Consider the following 12,596-nt stretch of genomic DNA (forward strand, 5'->3'; position numbering starts at 1 on the left):
ATAACATATATGTTTATTTATATATATGTACTTACTGCTGCAATGCCTGTGTTGTAGCATATGTCTCGTTTGCAATGTCACACTCAGAGCTCAGCCATGTAAAATTATACTGATTTTTTCAAACAAAGTGGAGTTTTGAATGTTAATGCTGATAAGAAATACAAAGATATCTGGTTGCTGTGCTTCAGTCCATAAGTAGTTGCCTTAAAATGGCTTTACTTGTTGTTGATCTAACTGTCCTAATGACAGCGTAAGTGCCAGATTGTGGGGATGTTGCATGATGTCACTCTTTATACACAATCATTTTAAAGCTTCTTACATTCTGCTGCTTCTATAATGGCTTTCTTGGTGTTATATCATATCCTTTCAACAGAACACATCTTAATGTGTGACTCAGTGATAACACACTGAGTTTTCGCTTCAGGTTTCACTGCATTTGCCTTATATGTCACAAATACTGGATATTTTGTGGGATCTTATTCAGCCACCCACTCTTCCTTGTACTGTCCTTTTCTCAGAAACAAGAGATTAGCCAAGATTCCTTTTACTTGTGTTTAAATGTATTGCTAAATGTGACAGCAAAGTCATGCAGGGTTTCATTATCAGTTGAGGGGCAATTTAATTTCTATTCTCTTTATTTTCTAAGCTAATGAGCATCGTTGTAAGATGTACCAGGTGTAAAACTGCAAAGGGACTGGAAGAATGATACCATACTCCAAACACTGAATGTTTTGGTCAGGGACTTCCGATGTCAGTTTCTACAGAATAAAATTAATGCATTGCTTACACATTTTGGAATCCCAGTGTGATTCCCTTAAAACTCCTAAGGAAATGACTCCATAACTGTGAGTGATTAGATACAATATAGAGAGTGTGTGTGTGATTGAAAGGGGAAGCAGTGTCCTTGATTGCACAGTTTTATTCTTTTTGGACCTCATTCCCAAGCATCTAAAAATATGCCGCGCTAATCCCTTTTATTCTGAGGCTATATCCTACCTCTTACTTCAGCTGCCACTTCCTTTTGGCTTACCTTCTTGGGAGTCCTGACCCTGCGAGATATACTTTGTAAAACTGCTTCAGCCATCGACGTCTGAAACCAGACAACCAAGTGGGCAACCGTGTCCTGTTATTCCAAAGGATGCAGAACATTTGTACCTCCCATTAACTTAATTTAACAATGTCAATTCTTAGCACCTTTCGAACTAAGGAAGTGTGTTTTCAAACTAAGACAAGAACTGCAGTATGAACTTTTCAGCCTGTGTCACTCTTAGAAGTCTTTGTCACAAGACAGGAGTGTGCAAGCAGAAAAATTCATATAGAATTCTGTATTAATACTTCAGATCAGGCTACTAAGTAGGTTGTATCTTTGCTTTCTGTTTGGAAAATAAACATTTCCATGGTAAGCTAGTGTTACTACCTACATTTCACATGGACGTGGAGCTCTTGGAATGGGTCCAGCAGAGGGCCACTAAGATGATCAAAGGGCTGGAGCACCTCTCCTATGAAGAAAGGTTGAGGGAACTGGGATTGTTTAGCTTGGAGAAGAGATGGCTCTGGGGAGATCTCATTGTGGCCTTCCAATACTTGGAGGGAGTGTATAAACAGGAGGGGGAAAGACTGTTTACAAGGGGGAATAGTGATAGGACAAGGGGGAATGGTTTTAAACTGAGACAGGGGAGGTTTAGGTTAGACATTAGGAGGAAGTTTTTCACACAGAGGGTGATGACGCACTGGAACAGGTTGCCCAAGGAGATTGTGGATGCCCCATCCCTGGATCCCCATCCCTTGTGGATGCCCCAAGGCCAGGCTGCATGCGGCTCTGGACAGCCTGGTCTCGTGGTTGGCAACCCTGCACATAGCAGGGGGGTTGAAACTAATGATGATTGTGGTCCTTTTCAACCCAGGCCATTCTATCATTCTACGATTCACACTGCTGCCCCAGTAGGTTTCACATGGATGGGTTTCAATGAGTAAAGGAAAGCAAAGAGAGTCTCACTAAAGGTCTTCCAAAGTGTTTGTTGAGGTGTCGCACCATTTTGCATGTATTACAGAGCACACAGATAGGCAAAAGTGAAATAGTAAGGTAGACCTTGTATCGTAAATACATTATCTGGAGGAAGGGGAGTAGAGAACAAAGCCACACAGAATAATACATAATAATAGTCACGATGGCAACAAAAATGTTAAGCAGGAGATGCTGTGACTTCTTGAGAATATTTTTCCCATCTTCCCCTCCCAAACATGCATTTTACACGTAATTTTTTATGCTATCCCTTTAGATCAGCAATACAGGACAAAAGACAAAAGGGCTTCAGAAGGGTTAGAAGAATGTCAGGCTTTTGCAACCATGTTACGGGAGAGAATATTGCATCTCGCCTGTGATGTGGCATCAGTGCGTACTGTGTACCAGACAGCGCTCACTGGGGAAACAAAACCCTCTGCATTCACCTGATAAAGCCGTGCACTCCATTTCCAGTCTAATTGTATTTTGGTTTGATTTGTCTGATTTTCTTGTCTGAAAGTCTAAGATGAAGAAGGTACTGCTTTTGCTAGCAGGAATGGGAAGGGCAGTTCTACAGTAACTGTGTGGGCTGGGCTGGAGGAGTTTCTACTCTTCTGCTCAAGTTTCTTCCTCATTAGCTCAACATTTCCTGACACCAGAGTCTCTGTGTTTTACAGTCAGGGACTGGCCTTCCTCATATTGCAGTTTTGCCTCCTGACATTACTGTCATCTCTGTCTTCCTTGCTGCTGCTCCTCAAGAAGTTATGAAGAAACTACAGCATTTACAGGCTGTCAGAGATGATTTTGTTGTGTAATTTTGTAGGCAGCTTACATGGCAGTCTTCACAAGTCTTGAATTTCAGAACTTGGTACTTTCTGAAAATCAGTTTCCAGCACCACCAGTTACTCTCCTGTGGAAATTCTGGTTCTAATGGATACACCAATTCCCTCACCACATTAACACTGTTTGGCAAGGTATCACTTTTCTCTCTATTCTCATAATATCCAATCTGAGGTTTGGATTTGTGATCTTATATTTCTCGAGGTTCAAGTATGATTACGATACTGAGCATAATCTCTGCATTAGTGATGTTTTTTCTCTCTTGCGAGAGGCAAATCACATGTTGATTTGAGTTCAGCATTCTTCCTGTCTTTACTTTTGAAGTATACAGAACATTACAATGACGTCGTTCCCCAGAAGGTGTTTTCAGATCTATTTCTCTAACATTTCTTGTGTCCGATGGCAAGTTTTAGGGTGTTCATTTCTTTCTTGAATGAGCATTTGACATAGAACACCTCGATCATCAGCAAGACCCTGAAGCATCCCGAAGCCCATCATTTAATGACTGTTTCCTTCTCTATAAAGGCACTTCTCTATAAAGGCAGCTGAAAATCCATAGACTGAAATTCATAGACTTGAAGGAAAATCCACTTGTGATCCATTGCTTTAATAAATATTTAATTGATTAGGGATTAAAAGAGGATGAGAGGGAGATAACATAAATGAGAGGAGAGGAGAGGAGAGGAGAGGAGAGGAGAGGAGAGGAGAGGAGAGGAGAGGAGAGGAGAGGAGAGGAGAGGAGAGGAGAGGAGAGGAGAGGAGAGGAGAGGAGAGGAGAGGAGAGGAGAGGAGAGAAAATGCACACCTAATATGAACATTGGAGTATTTTTCTGTTGATTTTTATGGAACTGTTTTTCACATCTTTCCTGTTTCTAGAGCATTAGTTTCTCTTGTGTTCTGTGAATCTGATGTTAGCCTTATCTTTCCCCATGATTAGTTAATGACTACTTCCATTTCCATAGCAATCATGTTACTATTGTTTTTCTGCCTTTGTGTCCAAGGCTACTGCTGTCTGTCAACATACTTCATGTTTTCTTTTTTAATTAGTAGCTGAAAACACCAGGCAGAAAAGCTTAAAATGATGTGTTGCTATGTTCAGGAACAGTGGCTGTGTCATAACTTTAAGGAAGTACTTTGTGAAGCTATTCAAAAATTTTTTAAGTTTTAATGATTTAAACCATTAACATTTAAAAGGGTGAAGTGATTTACGACCTGGACACTTTTCTCCTGTAATTGTAGCAATTTGAAAGAGAGACTGAGGAAAAGATAAATGTGTACTTATAATGCTTTAGCCAGATGGTATGGGCTCTATATTTTGTTCTATGACAGGCATTCTGTATGACATTGTTATTTTACTTTCTTGTTCTCTGATTTCCATTAAAAAAAAGAAAAGACAAAAAAATGAAAAATAAAAATAAAAAGGGAAGATGTCCAGTCGCCCACTTTCAGCTGACATGAAGAGATTTCACCCTACAATAAGCATTTATAGTTTGTAGGTGGATAGAACTTAGGTCTAGATAACTAAGAGCAGTGTCAAAGAAGGAAGATCTTTTATGTAAAGAAGCAGATAAAAGTCTCCATGAAATAAAAGAAAACCAAAGCACTGGAAAAATATAAAAAAGAGAATATGAAGAAATAAGTTGAAAATGTAATGAAAGAAGTTATGGTCACTTGTGAAAGAGAGAAAAGTGAAATGCTCTGTCAGATCAACTGTCTCCTGGCTTGCAAATTCACACCAAACAGGATGAGTCTTTGAGAACATGAGGGAGAGAGAGAGACTGTGGGAAGAACACTCTTAAAGAATGCCAGCTGAAAATGAAACACCATTCTGGATGCTGTAACTTCTCCGACCGTAATTGAAGCATGCAAAAAAAATCACAAGAAAGGTGCAGGTGAGGATTAACTTATGGGGAAATACTTAAAAGCCTTCATAGTAGTGATGAGGAAACATCATCAAGTTTCTGTTCTCTTAAATAAAAGGAAGTTGTAAACACAATGACAAAGAAAGGTGACCAAAGTCACTGTGACATCTGAGTATGTGTTATGTTCTGCTCAGACACAGACGAGTTTTTCTGCAATATTGTCCAAAGTAGAATAAAGGAAACTACTGATGACAAATAAGGGAAGCACAGAAGATCAGTTCTTCAGCCACAATTCCTCAAGCAACTGCCTGTGAGTTAATTTTCATTCTGGGAACAGTAAACCACAGAATAATTTTAATTTCCATATTTCAGCCAGAAGAACACACACACACATTCTCCACTCAAGCAGGCAAGCCAAATGAATCAAGGGAGAATAAACATAAAAGCAGCTTAGCCTACTTTTCACCAAGTGAAAAAAGAATTGTAACAACCCTACAAGAAATTCTCATAACCTCTTCCTTTTTCTGAAAAGCTGGGCACTCTTAGAATTAAGAAAAGACTGACCAATCCTGGAACAGAGTTAAATGGGAAAAAGAAAACAAAACAAGAGACACTCCTCATTCAGTTTATAGGTATACGGATGACATATAGGCAACCACTGCAGCCACACGTTTGGGAATATCTTAGGTGTTATGGTACAGTATAATGGTATAATGAAGAACTTCATCGGTGTTTTATGTCAAGCTGCAGCAAGTAGATTTTGTGGCAGTTTGCAGTGGAGTGTCTTAGCTCAGAAATAGCTTTGATGACTCTACTACACTGTTTCCAGATCCAGGATGCCTCTTTTCAGTCACCCGAACTCAGCAACTCCTCAGTATTTCCAGTTCAAAGGTTAATGATAGTTCTGCTATGGGTCCAGGTCTATCTGTACCCACTGCTGCAATGATGGTCTTCAGTCAGGTGAGCCAAAGCCCACTTTGGTCTCTGTGATTTGTGTTTCCTATTGGCTCTCTCTAGGCCATGTAGGTCATAGAAAAACATAAGTTACAAGGACTTTGTCTAAATCTAGGCCTAAATGCCTTTGAAAGTAAATTCCTAAGAAAGAATCAGGTATTAAGTGGTATTAAATTACAACAAATTTCAAAAGAACTCATCAGTGTCTTATCTCTAACATTACCCAGAAGAGAAGATGCAGCTTCCTGAGCTTTGTTACTAAGAAAGCCTGAGGGACCATTCCACTGCCCAGACACCGGCCTACAGACATTGCTCTGTATGTTGCAATTGAAGGACTGGGCATCCTTTACCTGCACCATCCCTGAGTGAATGACTCCCATGCCCCAGGTTGTCACGGGGGAGATTAGACTCCTGTGTTTTGTGACAAATTGAACCCTGTGTGTAGGCCAAAAATCATAGAATCACAGAATCGTTAAGGTTGGAAGAGACCGCGAAGATCATCTAGTCCAACCACCAACCCATCCCCACCATACCATTAAACCATGTCACTCATTGGCTCAGTGTCTTGTCAAAAATGGTGGGGCCATTGAAAAAATATGAATATGCAAGCATTTGTCTCCTCAGTGGGGTTCAGGGGAGAAATACTTCACATCACAGGCCTTCAAGGCTTTCCATCCTGGACAGGCAGACTGGTAAAGCCTTCCCATGCCCTCAGTAGTTGTCACAGTGAAAGAGATGGGTTCAGAACAGGGCGTGTTTCTCTCACGGAAATGCTGCAGATTTTCATTTATTAATTTTTGGACAGAGCTGCAGGATCCGTAGGTGGGAGAACAGAAACAGAAGCGGGTACGTTTCCTCTGAAGCATAAAACTAAACATTCACTTTTAGATGTACACATTTGTTTTTGAATAGACTGTAGTTTCGCAGGCACCTTCCTCGTGTCAATGGTGCAACTGTTTTCTGATACCATATGCAATTGTGATGGTTGGGAACTTTCAGCTGCCTTCTTCTGAGTTGGGTCTCCTGGAATAACTGTGCATTTCGTGGTTTTTTTTTTAACCTTGAAGTATTCTGCTCTTCTTCTCTGCAGCGTGGCCACGGAACTGGCATTTCACTTAGGCTGGAAATGAGAAGAATTTCTCTTAAGAAGATGAATAAGGTTTTGCTACAGTTTTCCTTTAGAAAGAACACGAACAGCAAGAAGTGTATGCAAATAGCACTGTTTTCTAATGAAATTAGAGTATGTGAGCACCTGTGTGTACCTACATGGTTCTCACCTCACCAAAAAAGCCCTTTGGAATCTGTGGCCCAGTTTTAATAAAAATTGATATAAAGGAATAGGTTTTAAGGCTCATTACCTTTCTGCAGATTTCATGAAAATCGAGGCCAGGCAGAGCAAAGAGAGCACGTAAGAGAAACAACAGAGGGAAAGACTTCAGTGTGAACTCATACCTCATTACTCATCAGCAAGCCCCTGGGCTCACTAGGCATTTAAATACCTTATGATTGCTCACCCACGGGAAAAACACTGAACAGATCTCACACTTTCTCAAACACCAAAACCTCAAGCTACATAGGAAACCAGGTTTCCTTCGTTCCTGTGGTCACAGCACTATGTTTCTAACACTCCAGAGCCTTTTACGTACTGAAAGGGACTGCATGGCGTGTCTGTCCGTGGAAGGATTCATTCTGATGACCTGACCAAGAGAATTCATTTTCTGACACTGTCACCCATACTGTGTGTAATTGGGCAGATCATTTCAAATGTATGGGACCTCTCAAATTAAAACACTCCTACAAATGTACCCCCACGAAGCGGACAACCGGCAACTTCAGCCAGGTGCTGCTTTACAGTGCTTGAGTTGGATCTGTCAGTAGTGATGATGGGGTTTTTTTTGACTGATAACAATGATAACTCCTACAGATTGTCCCCCATCCAGGTGCACTGTCTTCTTCAACTTCACTGAAATTGTTATACAGTTTGTATTGTACTGAGAAATCACAGGTAGAGGAGAGATTATCTCCCTGCTGGCTTTTTTTGTTTCACGGTTATGAAATATTTCTGTGGCAACTTCAACAATAGCTTTCATGGAACAGGAAAAACAAAGAGTTTATTTTTAGGTGCTCGTTTGGTATATCCTATCCCGTAGGGCTGTGCCTATTTCCTCTCTTAATAATCCTCATCCATCTCACCCAAATGATGGACATCCTAACTTTGTTGCTGGCTGCATCCAGCAGAGGAGAGCCATTTCCCACATTTCTAAATTCAAAAGCACACTTACGTGTTTTGCCATGAGATGTTCAGACACGTACCAGCCTAGCTGGGTGTGAGGACAGCATCCTTCCCGTTCCCAACCCGTTCCCAGTGGGGACCCGAGTTTGGCTGAGTGCTTTTTTCCATAGCTGGGCGATAGAGGTTTTAGTGTGGGTCGTGTGATACCCAGCGATCAGCCATCATCGGAGGGGCAGCAGAAACATGCCTTTAACATGACGAATCTGCTTCTGGTGTCACTCAAAGCACAAGGCAGCTGAATGCAGTCTTTCAGTGGAATCCCAGCTCTTGGATGCTTGGGTACCCCATAGCACGGATGCTGAGCGATAGCGGAATCAGCAGCAGCACTAACAACCAAAGAAGCCCTGCCCGTGTCAGCCTGCAGGTACTGACGTGCTCTCTGCTACACAAATCGTGAGCAACCCTGTGATTATCAGAGGTGTTTAGACAACGACATCCCTCATCCTGATGGGAGTTAGGCACTTCAATGCCTTTAAGGATTTGTGCCTCTGGGGCTCTTTCCAGATAACAGAAGTCTGTGGCAGAGTCTGTGGGAGATAAACTTGAATTGCTCACATCTAAGGGCTGGGGGAAGGGCAGGCGGTACCAGGGGCAGGAGTACAGCTTTTCCTTCCTGGAAGGAGCCTGGGAGCTGAGCTGCCTGCTGACAGCTGAGGGATTGCTGGGGCTGGGCTGAAATGGACGCCATAGACTGGGGTCAGGCACGGTGTTGGGAGCAGCAGAGCCAAACCTGAGTCTTGGCAGTGTGGGGTAAGGGTGCGTGCACCCATCTGTAGTGTTGGAGAGCCACTGATGTCTTCAACACTATTTGCAACCATCTGTATTCAACAGAGAGCACCTTGCAAGCCACTGCGAAGCCAGTTCCGCTCTGGGGTTTTTGTTCTGTTTGGTTTTCGCAACAAAAATTGAGCAAGGTTTAGGGTTTTTTAAATGAGCCCTGCTCTCGGACATGAAATGCATTTCTATTTTTATATAGTTATTATTGAAATTTCCCCATATCCTCTTTCCCTAAAATGCCTTTACATCGGCCTGCGTAGACGTGTGAAGAGTGACACTTGGTTTTCTTTTTTGACGGTAAGCATTTAAAGAAAAGGGTTTGCCCTGTCTCGTAATGAGACATCATTTGTACTTAGTCTCAAAGCATCTTCATCCTGCAGGCACAGCTGCCAGAAAACAGCCAGAGTGAGAGCCTGACCCCACTGCTCCTGCTGGACGTGGACTTCCCTTGGAAATGGGTTCGGTGCCCCATTAAGAAAGGCAGGAACTCGCCTTTATAAGAACTAATAAGAAAGTTTATAAGAATTATTTTGAGAATATGAAACATTCTCTTAAGAGCTCTTTTAGGGAAAGATTATCTCTTTAAGAATGATTTATCAAGAGAGAGCATAAGGAGCAAGGAGTGGCAACACAGAATGAACCCAACTACCCAAATGTCTTCTTTTGGATCGAGACGACACTTCTACAGTAAAAATAAAGTGTTCCAACCTTTATTACTGATTTAAGGGAAAGAAAAGCATGATATTTTTAAAGCCTCTGGCAGGAAAAAAATGCTTCCCAAAGTGCCTTGGAAGCAGCGCGGCTCTTCAGATGTGACTTATCTTTTCCTGCTGAGGAGCCGCTGGGACTCGCAGCTGGCCCTGGCACCAGCTTGAGGGGATCCAGGTTGTTGCACCAAACAGGGTGGCAGCTGTTCCGCCGGGACAGAGTGAGAAGACTACGGTGTCTCCAATCCCAGCAGGGGGACTGGGAGCTCCTTCCCAGCGCTGGAGGCTCGGTAAGCCCCATTTAACTGGGCTATGAGGTGGGAGGCAGGAAGGGGCTCTTGGTCCTGAGTGTCTTTGTGCCAGCTCGCACACAGGTAGGAAGCAGGTCTGAAGTCAGCTGATTGCTCCGTGTGGAAAAGGGAAGGCACTCACAGGTACTTGGAGCATCCTGGGTGTGTGAGTGGGGCTGGAGGCACAGCGAGGGGTGCGAGTACCAACCCTGCATCCCTCCTGGCCTCCGGCACGCACCCAATTTTCTCTTTTTTTCTCTTTTTTTTTCCTCTCTCAGAGATCAAAAGCTCCTTGCTGTTGCACAAGGACTATTTTCTCAGGCGTCCTTCCCCACCATGGCTTTGTGCAAAGGACAATAGACTCCTGTGTCAGTGCTGTTGGCACCAGCCTTGCATAATACAGGAAGCAGAATTTCCTTTCGGGGGTGGAAAATTAACTTGGATCGTGCGTTTCTCTTTTTATTGCTGACCGTACACACCCCGGGAAATTCGGCTCTCGGGAAGGGAAGCGGCAGCGGCCTCCTCGCCGCATCCTCTGGGTGCAGGGGAAGAGCTGAGCCCTGCCGCCCTGCCCTGAACAGCCTCACTCCTGGTGAGAAAACATGAAATGTCTTCCTGAGCTGGTCCTGGAGATGCTCAGAGGGGCACAGCCACAAGGAGCACAGGGTTAAAAGAGGCCTAGTGTAGGTGTAGACCCTTGGGGTGAGCTTCACCTCAAGAAAAGTTGCGTGTAAAGTCTTAGAGACTTTCCATGAGATGACTGTTCTTCAGATGACCGTAGATAATAAAATAGAATCACAGCGTGGCTTGGGTTGGAAAGTACCTTAAAGCCCATCCTCTTCTGACCCCCTGCCGTGGGCAGGCACATCTCCCACCAGACCAGGGTGTCCAAAGCCCCATCCAGCCTGGCCTTGAGTGCATCCAGGGATAATGATGAGGTCTTCATTACCATGTGGTGTGCAGACAAACGTGGAGTTTGATTCAGTGGCTGTAGCTGAGCTCTGGCTTTCCTGTCCTGCTGTCTGCCCCTTGCTGGGACTGGCAAGAAGGCCCTGCAGACTGGGGATCCTAGAATTCCTGCCACCAAAGTTTTCTTGTCTGCTCTTTTTGCCTTTTTTCTTTCACAAACAGCAACTTCAACAGCTTCAGTGTACCCTCTGAGGTCAGCAGCTCCGAGAGGTGAGGACACCCATAAGCCGTACCAACAGCCTCAGTGCCTATGAGATTAGCTTCTTCACAGCCCATCCTCCCTGCTAGACCCGTGCTGTATCCCATTGCTGGACTCAGTGACAAGAAAGCATTCCCAGGTGGGGTTTCTGTGCTAGCTGGGAAGTTCTGAAACTTCTGCCAAGTCAGCAGGCAGTCCTTTTCTGTCCCCACGTTGTGCTGACCTGCTGGTTATGGTTTTCCTTCACTGAGGAACCAAAGACACTAATTTCATAGCATGGAAATGACACTGTTGCAACACATAGGTAATGATCTCCCTCATCACCACAAGTATCACATGGAACTGGAAGTGAAAAGGTCTTTTAACTTACCCTATTGCCAGTCCTGTGGGTTGGGGTTTTTCTTATGTTTTTTGCTTGTTTGTTTCTTTTTCTCTTTCTTTTAAGAAGACAACTGCAGTGCATTACAGAAGTAGCCCTTTTATTTTCCCAGGCTGGAGCAGCTCTTGTTCTTCTTCCCCTGTAAAGCCCCAGCCTTTCTCCTCGCTGCTTGCAGTCAGAAGCAGCGTGGTTCTGGGTAAACCCTGCAGTGGGCCCTCTTTCTTCCCTCTTTCTTTCCACCTGTCAGAGGCAATCACATTGCTATTGATTTGGCTTAGATGGGCATCACCAGAGCTCCAAAGCTGTGCCCTGAATCCTCCCTCCTGCAACTACTTTGCTCACAGTTCTGTAAGTGAACCAACACTTGGGGCAAGGATCACATGAGCCCTGCAGGCTGTGATGTGTGGGATAACCATATGCATAACTTCAGTGCTACAAGGCCTTGACAGTGTTGCACGTATCCCACATTTCCCACTGAGCCTCCTTAGATGCTCCTGTGAACATCGTTTCTGTGGCCGGATTGCTGTTTGCTTTTGTTCACATTTTGTGTCTGCTTTGTTCCAAAATAATCAGGACGTTGGTATTCATGCACATCCCTGAGTCACCAGCTCTGCTGTGAGCAGCAGCTGCACGGCTCCCAGCTCGGAGAGCTGCTTTGTGTTATGGTGAGGGAAGCACTGTTCCTCCAGGGCGGGTGTTTGGGGTGGTAAGAGGAAAAGAGCTCTCCACTGTGAGGCTGGTTTTCTTTCTATGACACAATATTTTCTTGGGTAGTTTTCCCTTTTTGACATGTTTTGGTTTGGTTTAGTGGTTCTTTTGCTGACCTTCTGGTTGTCTTTCCCACTGAAATGCAGTGACCTTGGCCTGATTCCACAGGGAGGAGATGCAATTGCTTCTTTCATGTGGTCTTGCCTCTTTCTGAACACTTATCCTGGTACATTCATGTAGAGATGGCTCCAGGAAAGGCATCATATATATCCTCCCATATAAAGAGAAGAAGCAATACCCTGGGACAAGATTTGAGCAGCAGGGGAGACAAGCTGAGAGCACTGCATCCCTACCACACTGACCCAGGCAGCCCCAAGTGGGTCATTCCCATATTGATGCAGGTGTGCCTGCCTGCAAGGGAGGTCCAGCCCGTGTACATGTGCATGCAGTGGAAATGCTTACTGGCATTCTTCTATTGTACTTGCATTTTTCAGGGGAAAAAAAAAAAAAAAAATCTTGTTCCACTCTTTTTTTCTTTCCTGTTTAGTGAAAAAAATTGCTGAATACACATATAAAACCAATTGTGTTGTATTTTGAAAGAAAACGTGTATTGCAA

The sequence above is a fragment of the Gallus gallus genome, chromosome 1 (genome assembly GCF_016699485.2).
Source record: "Gallus gallus isolate bGalGal1 chromosome 1, bGalGal1.mat.broiler.GRCg7b, whole genome shotgun sequence".
NCBI lineage: Eukaryota > Metazoa > Chordata > Aves > Galliformes > Phasianidae > Gallus > Gallus gallus.